Source organism: Tamandua tetradactyla, chromosome 4 (genome assembly GCF_023851605.1).
Source record: "Tamandua tetradactyla isolate mTamTet1 chromosome 4, mTamTet1.pri, whole genome shotgun sequence".
In the NCBI taxonomy this organism is placed as follows: Eukaryota; Metazoa; Chordata; class Mammalia; order Pilosa; family Myrmecophagidae; genus Tamandua; species Tamandua tetradactyla.
In genome coordinates this window covers 141179994-141193694 of record NC_135330.1, presented here as the reverse complement: position 1 = coordinate 141193694, position 13701 = coordinate 141179994, and the positions used below count along the sequence as shown (strand labels likewise).

The window sequence follows — 13701 nt, the reverse complement described above, 5'->3', positions numbered from 1 at the left end:
TCAGCATGTCCTTAAGGTCCATCCATGTTGTTACATACTTCATAACTGTATTCTGTCTTAAAGCTGCATAATATTCCATTGTATGTATATACCACAGTTTGTTTAGCCACCCATCTGTTGATGGACATTTTGGCTGTTTCTATCTCTTGGTAATTGTAAATAATGCTGCTATAAACATTGGTGTGCAAATGTCCGTTTGTGTCCTTACCCTCATGTCCTTTGAGTAGAGACAGCATATAGATGGGTCCCATTCCCTAATGCATTCTGCCAGTCCATGTCCCCTGACTGGGAAGCTTAATCCATTAACATCAGTGTTCTTACTGCCCAGGCTTTCTGCCTTTTGGCTTTTATATGTCCTTCTAATTTTCCTTCTTTTTACCTTTACTCATAGTCTTCCTTTCTACACTCTTCTCCACACCTCTCTCTTCTGCCTTCATGTCTGTGTCTAGTGCTCCCTTTAGTATTTCTTGCAGAGCTGGTCTCTTGGTCACGAAATCTCTCAGTGATTTTTTGTCTGAAAATGTTTTAATTTCTCCCTCATTTTTGAAGGACAATTTTGCTGGATATAGAATTCTTGGTTGGCAGTTTTTCTCTTAATAATTTAAATGTATTATCCCACTGTCTTCTCGCCTCCATGGTTTCTGCTGAGAGATCTGTGCATAGTCTTATTGGGCTTCCCTTGTATGGGATGGATTGCTTTTCTCTTGCTGCTTTCAAGATACTCTCTTTCTCTTTGACCTCTGACATTCTGATTAGTAAATGTCTTGGAGTACATCTATTTGGATCTATTCTCTTTGGGGTATGCTGCACTTCTTGGATCTGAAATTTTAAGTCCTTCATAAGAGTTGGGAAATTTTCAGTGATAATTTCCTCCATTAGTTTTTCTCCTCCTTTTCCCTTCTCTTCTCCTTCTGGGACACCCACAACACATATATTCATGCGCTTCATATTGTCCTTCAATTCCCTGAGGCCCTGCTCATATTTTTCCATTTTTTCCCTGTATTTTCTTTTTCTTGCCAGATTTCAGATGTTCCATCCTCCAGTTCAGAAATCCTATGTTCTGTCTCTCGAAATCTACCATTGTAGGTTTCCATTGTTTTTTTCATCTCTTCTACCATGCCTTTCATTCCCATAAGTTCTGTGATTTGTTTTTTCAGACTTTCGATTTCTTCTTTTTGTTCATTCCTTGCCTACTTTATATCCTCCCTCAATTCATTGATTTGGTTTTTGATGAGGTTTTCCATGTGTGTTCGTATATTCTGAATTAAATGTTTCAGCTCCTGTATTTCATTTGAATTGTTGGTTTATTCCTTTGACTGGGCCATATCTCCAATTTTCCTAGTGTGATTTGTTATTTTTTGCTGGCATCTAGGCATTTAATTACCTTAATTAGTTTATTCTGGAGATTGCTTGCACTTCTTTTACCTAGGGTTTTCTTGCCGGATGAAATTTGTTGTCTGTTCTTTGACATTCGGTTCGGCTTTTTCTGGACCTCTAGCTTAGGTTTTGTTTAACATAGGAGAATTTTTCAGTTCTTGGTTTCTTGTTTCTTGCCCTGCTTGTATGGTGCCTTTTCCCCCCACCCTGAGGAGGGTCTACATAGGTATTATAGACCCCAGCTGGATTTTCTCAGACCAAACTGGCCTATGAGAAGGAAAGATTCACCTGCGTCGGTTTTCCCTGAGGGTGAGATCCAGCAAGTTGACAGACTTTCCTGTGAAGTCTCTGGGCTCTTTTTTTTCTTATCCTGCCCAGTACATGGTGCTTGTCTGCCTGCAGGTCCCACCAGCACAAGATGATGCGGTACCTTTAACTTTGGCTGGGGGCGTGGTGGAGACAGAGTAGAGCTTGTAGGCTGGTTTTAATGGCTTCAAATTACCAAGCCCTGGTGTCTGAATTCCTTGAGAGAGGGATTCCACCTGAGTTGGGCCTCACCCCTCCCCTGGGGAAGGCACAGGTTCCAGACAAGCCCTCAAAACGAGTTTGTTTCTGCCTATGCCTGGGGCAGTTGCAGGTGAGGAGCCCTGCCGCTGTATCTAAAGGCAGTCAAGCCTTTGTAGAAACACAGCCACAAAAACCTCTGTTTCCTTTTCTTTTTTTCCTTTTTCTGTCAGCCCTGCCCCCTTGGCACCGGGGCAAAAATGAGTGACCTATGCTTTGACCAGGTTCACCTGAGCTGGGGGCCTATTTTTAGTAGTCAGAATTTGTTAATTAACTCCACAATTGGCATTTGGTTGGGCTCAGCCCCTGCTGCTGGTAAAGTCTCCTTGCCCCTGTGGGAAGCAGCCATGGGGGAGGGGCACCGGCTGCCACAGCTTGGGGAACTCACGGTTCTGGGGGGGCTCGCAGCTGGTCCAGACTGAGGTACACTGTGTGTCCGGTCAGTGACGCCCCAGAAGCTGTTCTGTATTTTTTCTGGTTATTCACTAGTTGTTCAGGAGGACAAACTAAAACGAGCACATTGCTAAGCCGCCATCTTGGCCCGGAAGTCCTACAAATGTTTTTTAATGCAATTTTATTGAGATATATTATATATTCACATAACATATAATCATCCAAATTGCACAGTCAGTGGTTCACAGTATCATTATATAACTGTACATTGTCATCACAATAGATTTTTGAACATTTTCATTATTCCAAAAAAAAATGAAAATAAGAATAAAAGTAAAAAAGGACACTTAGAACATGCCATACCTCTACTCCCTATTATTTGTTTTTTGTTTTTGTTTTTTTGTCTTTTTTTGTTTTCTTACTCATCTGTTCATACACTGAGTAAAGGAAGTATCAGTCACAAGGTTTACAGAGTCACAAGGTCACACCTTTGAAGTTCTGGTTATTCAGTCATTTTCAAGAATCAAGGCTACTGGATTACAATTCAACAGTTTTGGGTAGTTCTCTGTAGCTACTTCAATACACCAAAAACTGAAAAGGGATATCTAAATACTGCATAAGAATGACATCCAGAATGGCCTCTTGACTCTATTTGAAATCTCTCAGCCACTGAAACTTTCTTTTGTTTCATTCATTTTCCCCCTTTTAGTGAAGAAGTCTTTCTCAATCCCATGATGCCAGGGCCAGGATCATCCCTAGGAGTCATGTCCCACATTGACATGGAAATTTACACCCCTGGGAATCATGCCTCACATAGCAGGGAGGGCAGTGCTGACTTAGAGAGAGAGGCCACAACTGAGCAACAAAAGAGATTTTGTGGAGGTGACGGGTGGACTTGATAATAAGTAGGCTTAGCTTCTTCTTTGCAGGAATAAGTTTCATAAGGGCAAGCCCCAAAATCAAGGGCATGGCCGATCAAATTGGCACACCCCAATAATTGCAGGACTATCAGGTCTTCACCAGGTGGGGAAGTTTAATTTTTTACCTTTTCTCCTCAGTCCCTCATGGGGACTTTGCAAATACTTTTTAATCTTCTGCCCAGATTTCTTTGGGATGCATTGAGGCATCCCATCAACCTGTACATACCAACAAGATCTCACTCTTTATTCAAGGTTCCATGTAGCTAATGGCTGACCATACAAGTTAGATTAGATAGTGTGCTACCAAAAATATAAATTTTGTACCAAGTAAATATCTCTTCCTTTGGTCTCACATAGAAGTTGAAGTTTGAAAATACAGTCAATATCCTCCTTTACCCTTTAGTCTGATTTATCTTAGTCCTACCAAGATCAGCTTCATTGATATCTCTAATTGAAGTCTGATCACTCTTTTAGTGTGTTTCTCAGTTGCTGTAATGCTGATTTTCATAGCTGCAGAACTCTAGCTCTGAGTATCAGGTGTCACACAAAAACCCAGAGTTCTAGAGAACAATCAGGTTGTACACAAAGAGCTCAGCATCTCAGAATTTATAAATAATAGCTACAACTCTGGAATAGATGTGACTGCTATATGAATTTATAATCTAGGAACCTATACATTAGGCCTTCACCTGATAACCTGTGCTCTTGAATTCAATTCTCACAGTTTGCACATTGTTAGTCCGTATTAGTAAGGTGTTACAGTATTTATCTTTTGTTTCTGGCTTATTTTATTCACCATACTGTTCTCAAGGTTTGTTTTGTCATGGCAGGCAAAAATTCTACCACTGAACTACCCTGCACCCCCTCATTGTGACTTTGATTTGCATTTCCCTAATAGCTAGTGAAGTTGAGCATTTTTTCGTATGTTTTTGAGCCATTTGTATTTCCTTTTCTGAAAAATGTCTTCCCATGTCTTTTGCCCATTTTTTAATTGGGTTGTTTGTCTTTTTTGTTGAATTGTAGAATCTCTTTATATATTTTGGATATTAAACATTTATCTGATATATGGTTTCCAAATATTATTTCCCATTGCATAGACAGCCTTTTTACTTTCCTGACAAAATCCTTTCATTTACAAAAGTGTCTAATTTTGAGGAGATCCTGTTTATTTCTTTTTTATTGCTTGCGCTTTGGTTGTAAGGTCTAGGAAACCACCTCCCATCACAAGATCTATAAGCTCTATAAGAGCTGGAGTTAGTACCAGGCTTTATGTGCCTTGGGGTACAGCCCTTTTCCAGTATTCTGAGCTGGGCCAGCTCCAAAAGTCTCAGTTTGGCTTTTTTTTCCCATCTGCCCCAACTTCTGTCTTCCAGGAGAAACCTCCAGATTCCTTACCTGCTTGTTCTCAGCTTATCTGTGCTTGGAGCTTGGCTGGGCTTCCTTCCCTAACTCCCAGCAGAGACAGCTTCTTTTGCCCCCAGGAAAAGTGCTTCTGACTGAGTCTGTGGTACCAGTGGGAAAGGGGCGCCAGCTTCTGGATTTGGGGGGCTTTACTCAAAGTTCAGTGGTATGATTTTGACCCTTCCATGTATACCACACTGGTATATGAAGTGTGTCCAGTCATGGATATCCCCCAAACAGTTTTTCCAGATAGTTCCTGGCTATTTACTAGCTGCTCTAGAGGATGAACTAAATTCCACACCTCCCCATGCCACCATCTTGCCCTGCCTCCCAGTTACTACATATTAACTCCAAAATTAGGCATGCTACTTTTGTGCCTCAGTTTTCTAATCTATAAAATGCTAATAGCAGCTGTCTCATGGATATTGTGAAGATTAAATGTGTTAATGCATATAAGCACTAAGGACAGTGATTTTGCAAACTCAGTAAATGTTGACTATTATTAAAAGAGGCTTTTTGAAGTTATTTTATGTAGGGCATAGGGCCATAACCAAATAGATGGCTAATACTAGCCCTCTCGGATGTTAGCTAACAAAGTATTTTGACCCTTTTCCAGATGATGAAATTGAGCCTAAGGTTAAGTAGGAAATAACTAAGCTGATCGTGAAATCTCTACTGCAATCTCCCATTCACTCCTCTTTATCTACCACATTTTCATCTCCTCTGTAGTATGTCTCATTCTACATAATCTCCCTTTTGATGAAGAGTCCTCTTTATAGATGAAGCCTCACCTCGTTGCTGATGACAGCTTAGATTGATCATTCCCTCCTCTGGGTCTCCACCAAGTAGTCAAGTCTCACCATTCACTGATTCCGTATTTGCAAATTTGCCTATTACTAAAATATATTTGTAACCCAAAATCAATACTTGCAGTGCTTGATTTTTCATGGATAAGTTCCAAGTAAAAATTTGAATCATCCAGTATATATACTCCCAACTGTGGTTAACAATGCAGCACTCTACCTCCTTATTTCAGCTCTAAGACTGTGAGCAAGTGTTCTTTTTGTAGTATATTTTGTGCCATACTTTTCTCATTTTTGTGCTTTTTGTGGGTGATTTCCTCTTTAAAATGGCCCAACACGTAGCCCTGAAGTGCTTTGTAGTATTCCTAAGCACAAGAAGGACAGGATGTGTTCTACGGAGAAAACATGTGTGTTGATAAGCTTCATTCAGGCATGAGTTATAGTGCTGTTGGTCATGAGTTCAGTGTTAGCAAATCAGCAACGTGTATTAAATATTATGTCTTTAAACAGAAACACACAGAAAACGAGGTTATGCTTTGATTGGTTGATGAAAATGTATGACTGAAGGCTTGCCGGACCCTAACCCTGTATTTTCCCTGAGAATAATGATTCAGTGTTCACTAATTCAGTATCTGCAACAATTTAACGGAATACAACTACTGCGAATAATGAGTATCAATTGTATTTCTTTCACAGTCCTTAAGTGCATGTTTGAGAATGTGTGTGTGTTTCTCTCTTTTGGACTGTCCGTCCCTACCCCGTAGCATAAGGTCTGGTCCACAGTAGGTACTTATTAAATATTTCCAGAAGGAAGAAAGTGGTGGGCCATGGCATTAAACCAAAGTGTTCCAATTCTTCTAGCTCCAGTTCCACAATTAAATTACTCTTCTTTTTTTTTGGAAGGATATTCAGAACCCAAATGAAATGGGGTGTTTGAGAGTACTTCCAAAATTTTGTCAAGTAAAATAATTTTCTAATTGAAAGTGTGACATATTGAGCTAGGCACCATGCTAATACTGGAAATATCAAAAAATCCTCAAGGAGCATCTTGTCTTTGGGGAAAGAGTTCAAATATTCATGAATGAATTAGCAAAATTATGTTACTGCTCTGTGTTAACAGTTTAGAGATAATGTCATCTCTTTGTCACAGGTTGGTCTTTCTGTGTCTCACCAACTTAACAGATTTAGATAATGCCTCTTGACTTGGCCTTGGGAGTTGGCATTATTTGATATTATGGAATTCATGAGTCCAAATTATTTCTATTTTACAATTTGTTTTGACGATTATAAGTTATAAAGAGGTATCTGTGTTCATTGCCTTCACGCCTTTGCTTCTCTTAGTGTAGTCCCACATACAGATTGAAAAATAATCACACTGATATCTGGCAGTTGCCCGCGTATCCATATACACCCTCCAGATTGTGGTAGTGCAGTGTTTTCTTTTGTTGGTTTCACCTGCAGATCTTTACCATCCTGATGCTACTCTTTTGTCAAATGTTATTAGAATGCTGATTTCTCCCCCAGAGACCCATTTGAAGGTCAGACATTCAGTAACAGTGTTTTGCCTGGTGCAGACATGTCCTGCCTACTTAATATGACATTACTATCTTTGAAATGTAAAGATGATGCATCATTTATTGCATGACCACAAATGTTTTTCCACTGTTATTGATTCTGTTGTTCAGTGACATGCCCTTGGCTTCTGTGCTTTCTATCTGGTGGGACTCTTGGAAATAGTATTAAGTCAAAGCTGAACCGCGAGGCTATTTTTCCTCGCCAATCTGAAACAGTGCCTTGGTTTTGCAAATTGGTGCTTATTAGTAGGTTGGGAAGGTTGTGCTTCCAGGAATTATAAATGTGCTGCACAATAGCAAGTGCTGACAAAGGAGCATTTCTTTTTTTTTCATTTTGCTCTTTGTACTTTGACTTAGTATATGAAATATAGTAATTTTTGCATGTGAAATTTTCACCAAATATGAAACCAGTCATTGTTACTATCTGGGCATAACATGTCCTTTGTTAGATACATGTTAGCTATAATAATAACTGCATTTATTAGTTAAAAATGTGCATGATTATAATTATATTGGTTAAAGCACAGAGATCCCCCATCTCAGTTGATCTAAAATGATTTAGAGCAATAGAGGAGAAGAGAGCTAGCTCCTTGACCACTGGTACAGCGCAATTATGGTGAGCTCTTTCGCAATTTCATAATTTTACTCACAACTGGGTAAGGGTAGTGTCATCACTTTCCCACCTGAAACATATCCTTTAAATGAATGTGCATTTGCAATACACATGGTCTTATGTTCACAGGAGTCAAAAAGCACATGCTCAAAAAATTACCATACTGTGGATATTTATGGTAATCAATCTATTAATCACAACTTCTCATAAATGATAAATAATTTATCCTAAAAATGAGTAAAACTTTAGTTTTAGGCATTAATGTAAGTAACTACCTTAGCAGGCCTTAGTCTAAAGGGTGGAGCCGGTGAAAGCTAGAAGGGTTTGTAATTTCTAAGTGTTGCCACTGTCATAAGATTTAACACCCCGGATGCACAATTGTGGGTTTTATTTTTTTCTGAAACACTAGCCCTCATCAAAGGTGACCCCAACCAGCCACTCTGAAATGAACTCAAAGTAGCAGTACACACCCAGACACACTCACATAGCCATACTTATATAGATGACACCCGGTGGTTTTATTTTTCAATATCTTGTCACAAGTTTTGCCAGTGATTAGCATCATTTTGTCATGCTAGACCTAAGCAACGTTGTTCATTTTCTCTCATTCCATGCCTTTCTCTTCAGTGCTTACTTACCTACTCCTGTAGTCCCAGGGCTTAGCAGCGATTCTTCCTGTCTTTCTCCCTGTGGCTGGGCTTGCCCTTGCTGTAACTACCCCTCCTCAAACATGACCCAGGCGCCATGAGGTCCACCTAGACCCTCATCACCTCCTCTCCACTCCTACCCCTGACATGCCAGAAGAGTTTTCAAAATAGGTCTTTATAAAGAGTTCTGGTGGGGGAGGAGGGGGGTCTACATTTATTCTTTTCAAATGCTTTTTCATCCATTTCTCATGAGAACTTCAAAACCAACCTTTGGGACATTAACACTAGATATTATAAAACCCTATTCTAGTTTGCTAGCTGCCGGAATGTAATATACCAGAAACAGAATGGCTTTAAAAAAAGGGGAATTTAATAAGTTCCTAGTTTACAGTTCTAAGGCCAAGAAAATGTCCCAATTAAAACAAGTCTATACAAACATTCAATCTAAGGCATCCAGGGAAAGATACCTTGGTTCAAGAAGGCCAATGAAGTTCAGGGTTTCTCTCTCAAGTGGAAAGGCACATGGTGAACACGGTCAGGGTTCCTCTTTCATCTGGAAGGACACATGCGAACACAGCATCATCTGCTAGCTTCTTCTCCTGGCTTCCTGTTTTATGAAGCTCCCCAGGAGACATTTTCCTTCTTCATCCTCAAAGGTTGCTGGCTAGCGGACTCTGCTTTTTGTGGCTACGTCGTTCTGCTTTGCTCTCTCTGGATCGCTCATTCTCCAAAATACTTCCTCTTTTATAGGACTTCAGAAACTAATCAATACCCACCCAAATGGGTGGAGACATGTCTTCACCTAATCCATCTTAACAACCACTCTTGATTAAATCACATCTCCAGGGAGATGATCTGATCACAGTTTCAAACATACAGTATTGAATAGGGATTATTTTGCCTTTATGAAATGGGATTTAGATTTACACATGGCTTTTCTAGGGTCCATACATCCTTTCAAACCAGCACACCTATTTTGTCTCTGATTAAATTGAGGGTCTAAAAAAAAGAGATTCAGTGCCTTCTCCTGTGTAAGAAAGCCACTGTGCAACAGACCGAGCTCATCTAAACTCCTCACTCTAAATTCAACCCTGGGTCTATTAACCCATGCTGCCCAAGTCAGACTCTGAATTCTTACTTGTGGGAGGAAAATTTAAAAGAAGACATATCTCCTTGTTTTAGTTTGGTTCAAAGATGCCATACATCTGAAGAATTATTTGCATTTGTTTGAAGTATGGAAAAATATTTATAGATGGGGAACTTTGTTTATATAAAGAAGGGTTTTCAGATAAACATGAGAACATACTGAGGTTGTTGAAATTTCTTTTCAAAACCTTTTTGAGGTATACACTAGTTTCCTCCATCTGGAATGCTTGAAATACAATCCTGCCTCAAAGAACTGGCGAATTATAAGAACTCTCAATGTACTTTGTAGGCATGTGATATTTCTTTCTCTCATAGAAGCTACAACTTTCTTGGAAACTAGCTTTCTTAGAAACTGCAGCTTTGGTTTTCCTGATTTGGACAGTGGGACTTTAAAAATAATGGGATTACTCTGAAATTGGTGCTTCTGAAGCATATTGATACAGAAACAGATTTTTAAAAATTGCTTTTTGGATCAATCTTGTCCAAATACCTCTAACTGGCCATAAACCTATGCATATAGCATATGCATACCATATCTTTTGATAGGTTTGCCAGAACCCATTTTAAAAGACACAATGTTATGTAACTTGAATAAGAGAGCATTCCTTCTTGAACTTTTCTTATTATAAGTAAAATGTCTGCATTCAATTTGTTAAATAACCATGCAGTAAAATTATTTAGGCAAAGCTATATTCTGTAGTGCCTTCAGGGTCTTAAAATAGTACTGTATTTTATAGAGAATAATACTGATTTACCCAACATGTAGCCAACTTTCTACATAAGAAAGACAAACTTGAAGACATTAACATTAAACCCTTCTGCCAATATTCTGTAAGAGTGAGTAATAAAAACATCCTCTGGCACATGCAATAGTTATATAGTTCATAGATGAGTACGGCTAACTTCTCACACCCAATTTTCACATATTCTAAGCCCAGAATTTGGAAACAGTGCAGCCCCGCGCTGAGAAAAGAGTAATCTACTATAAAAGACAGTGTCCTCAGTCCCTCTGAAATGGTACATGTTGCTTCTGCCCTCTTTTCTAACAACTTGTTCTTTGAAGTGGAGAAAATAATGGACGGATTTGGGACTTTCTTGAGGAGGCTAGAGGAGGGTTGGGACTAAAAGCTAACTTTTTTTTTCTTTATGCCCAGTAGGACACAAAGCTGTGGCTCCCTGACTTAATAAAAGGGTGATGTGAAATAATGGAGAAACTGTCACCCCTTAGAGCCAGTACAAGTTCTAAACAGGAATAGATAATTATTGTCTCTTGAGGCTGAAATGTTTTCTTAAAGGCAATATCACATTGTAATTTCTAGCTTTCATTTGAAAGTATATGCCCTGCAATTTCATATTTGTACCCTAAGGGTACCAATGTTACTTCCTTCTGTTTGATGCGTTCTCTTTCAAGTGTCTTAACCTTAGTTGATCTGCAAACTAGGGATGATAAGGCCATCATCTTAGAGTGTTGGAAGAATTAAATAAAATAACATATGTAAATATTTAACACAGTATAATTGCTCTATAAGTGTTAGCTATTGTTCACTGTTATTTGAATACCAAAAGTTCAATGAAAGGAAAATTACTATTTGTAGTGCTGTAAGTAAAGACTGAAATCTGTATATATACTCTGTCTTTGGAGCTCAGGTTTGACTGAAACAATGCTAGCAAGTAATTTCAGAGACTTGGTTCAGTCCTTCAACTTTTCTGCTTTTCTAAGTGAAAAATTGTGCTTGTTCCACAGAATATCTTAAATATTCAGGAATCTTCCCCAAGTCTAATGCTTATAGCAAGATCGAAAAAGAAACATTGCCCTTTGCTTCTATCAGTTTTTTCTTTGCTTACATCTATATATACCCTCCGTTTTATTAAATTGCCCTGCTCCACAACCACAAAGCACGAGAATCCTTGGCAGGCTGGGTTTGAAACTCAACATGTCCATAGGTTTCCCAACCTGTTTTTGTGTGTGTTTGTCTGTCCACCCTGTTTTTAAAGGCAAACATGAGCAGCTATAGAATGTGAAAGTTTACTGTCACTTGGGGGCCTGGGTGCTAGGCATTGTAGCGGATGAGAGCAGGGGCAGCATCTGCCTCACTCACTGCTGCATCCCCAGAACTGAGTGGCACGATCAGCACGTAGCAGGTGCTCAGTAAGTGTTTGTGAAACAAGAAGGGAATGGCCAACCTCAAGAAGAGATTTTCTGAGGATATTTTAAAGCAGCAGCTAGTTTTTAAACCTAATCCTTACATGGAATATTTCAAGAGATACAAGTGATCTTTTGTGAGGATAAATTTATCCTTTTTAATGAATTTAGATTTCTGGTTTATTATTTTAAAGTCTTGCACTGAAAACCATGGAGTGTTGGTAAATGTGAAATTTCTAATTGAGGGTCAAAGAGGAGAGTTGTTATTTTACATTAGCCTTGGACTGCTTGAAGTTGAAATTATTCATTATAGAAAACGTGGAGCCCTGAAGCCTCTCAAGGTTTAAAATCTGCTGTCATGGAGTTGAGAGAAAATGTGTTGTGGCCGAAAGACTAGTTGGGATTCAGAGGTTTGCAGCAGAAGCCTGTATGGTGACTCTTGGTCAGTCCGACGTTGTTCCCGCTGAGCCAGCAGCAGGACCTGCCCCAAATGAAGAGACAGGGCAAGGTCCAGCCAGAACTGCCCCAAACTGCCGTGCCCCAGGGGCTCCTTGCGATTCCAAAGAGGCACTAAATGCCAAAGTGGTCAGGCCACAAGCGTTTATTAGGAGAATGTCCTTCAAGAGAGTGGCAGCTACTTTACAACACTTGGCAAGACAGTGAAAGGTTCACCTGAGTGAGTCCACACCCACGACGCCCCCGCTTCAGGCTGTATATGGTTGAGGGACAAAGGAGACTTCAGTGCCGAGGGCTTGCATGCAAGTATTAGGAAACCATTTTCGCATGTGCTCTTTTCTCAAAACATAAATGTGCTCGGCGTAGGCTGTGCTCAAGGTTGGAGCAGCCAAAGCTCGGAGTGTTTCCAGGGTGTTATGTGAGGGGAGAGCTGAGGAGGAAGGCACAGGCGAGGCCACCCCTCCATCTGGAAGGAAATGCTATAGATTCATACATCCGAAAGCAAGATTTCCCGTCCTGCAAGGAAATCCGAGTCCAAGGCTTTGACTCTAACCCACCCAAAGCTTCTCTGAGTCTTGGGAACCTTGTCAGGGCAGCTCATCACCAGGGCCCCAGCCTCCCAGCTTCAGGGTTGCCATGGCAGAGCAGGCGTGACCTTTTCTGTCACTCTCCTTCTGTGCTTGTCATGTTGACTGCTTTCATCTAACTGAGCCTTGGTTTTCCTTTCCAACGAGATGCAAGTAAGTTTCCTTCTGTTTCATGGGAACATCCTCGGGATGAAAAGCCTTAGAGGAATTTTAATTCCTCAGAGGAAAGATGCTGTAGGAAGGAAGGAGTTAGAAACTTTTGAAAAACTGAGATGCTAAAATGCCTGTAGCACCTTGAGATCTGTCCCATTTTATGCCTTACATTTTGCTTTTGCTCCTGGAATTTTTAGGCCTCCCTTAAGGGTGTGTAAATAGCATTAGTACTTTCATACATAAGTTGAGCTGTCTGTCAGAGCAGACTGCTCTTCTCTTTTTCCTAAAATTCTACCCACACACTGATATGCTCCAGAGGCTCCCACACTTAGACCATATGTTAGAGCAAGAAATGATTTCCCCTCAGGACTCTTAGAGGATGTTTAAAGAATGTTGTCCCTGATTCTTGCTTCTGAGATAAAAGAACATTTGACAGAGGAAGTCTAGATGTTGCAAAAAAAAAAAATTAAGACTAAAATGCATTTAATAAAACTGAAGCACAGGTGACAGGGCTAGTCCTGAATCTTCTTTTGTGATAACCTTTGAGCAGGTTTGCCCTGCAGCTCTCAGAAGTGATTCTCAGGCCCTTCCTATTATACTTTGAGGACTTGCAAATAGGTCACAGATTCTGGGTCACATGGTGCACAAAGTGGAACAATTCTACAAGTTCTCTATCCTCTGAGCCCACCAGATCAGCTCTGGACAAATGGTTGAAAAACATTCCTATGCATTTTATCAATTTTTAATTAGCACACCTCAGAACGTCTTCTGTTTTCTGTTCAAAGGAAATATGATTCAGAGTTTGAAATCAGACAACCTGTTTTTAAAAATTGTCCAAAAATGTGTTAACTCTAGATAAATTTACAAATGTTTGTATCATTGGCAAAGCTACTTTAATATGTTTCCTGATTATTTATTATCTCT

General features: G+C 39.8%; 1 protein-coding gene and 1 long non-coding RNA gene across 6 annotated transcripts in view; one reads left to right on the top strand and one right to left on the bottom strand.

Moving 5' to 3' along the window:
• Nucleotides 1-13701, top strand: part of KLF12 (KLF transcription factor 12) — a 483475-nt gene that overhangs the window by 418654 nt on the left and 51120 nt on the right. The window lies entirely within an intron of this gene.
• LOC143681422 (uncharacterized) overlaps nucleotides 11832-13701 on the bottom strand; it is a 38463-nt gene continuing 36593 nt past the window's right edge. Inside the window, exon 3 of the long non-coding RNA XR_013174601.1 lies at nucleotides 11832-12856. This is a non-coding gene — a long non-coding RNA (uncharacterized LOC143681422). The remainder of the gene's footprint in view (nucleotides 12857-13701) is intronic.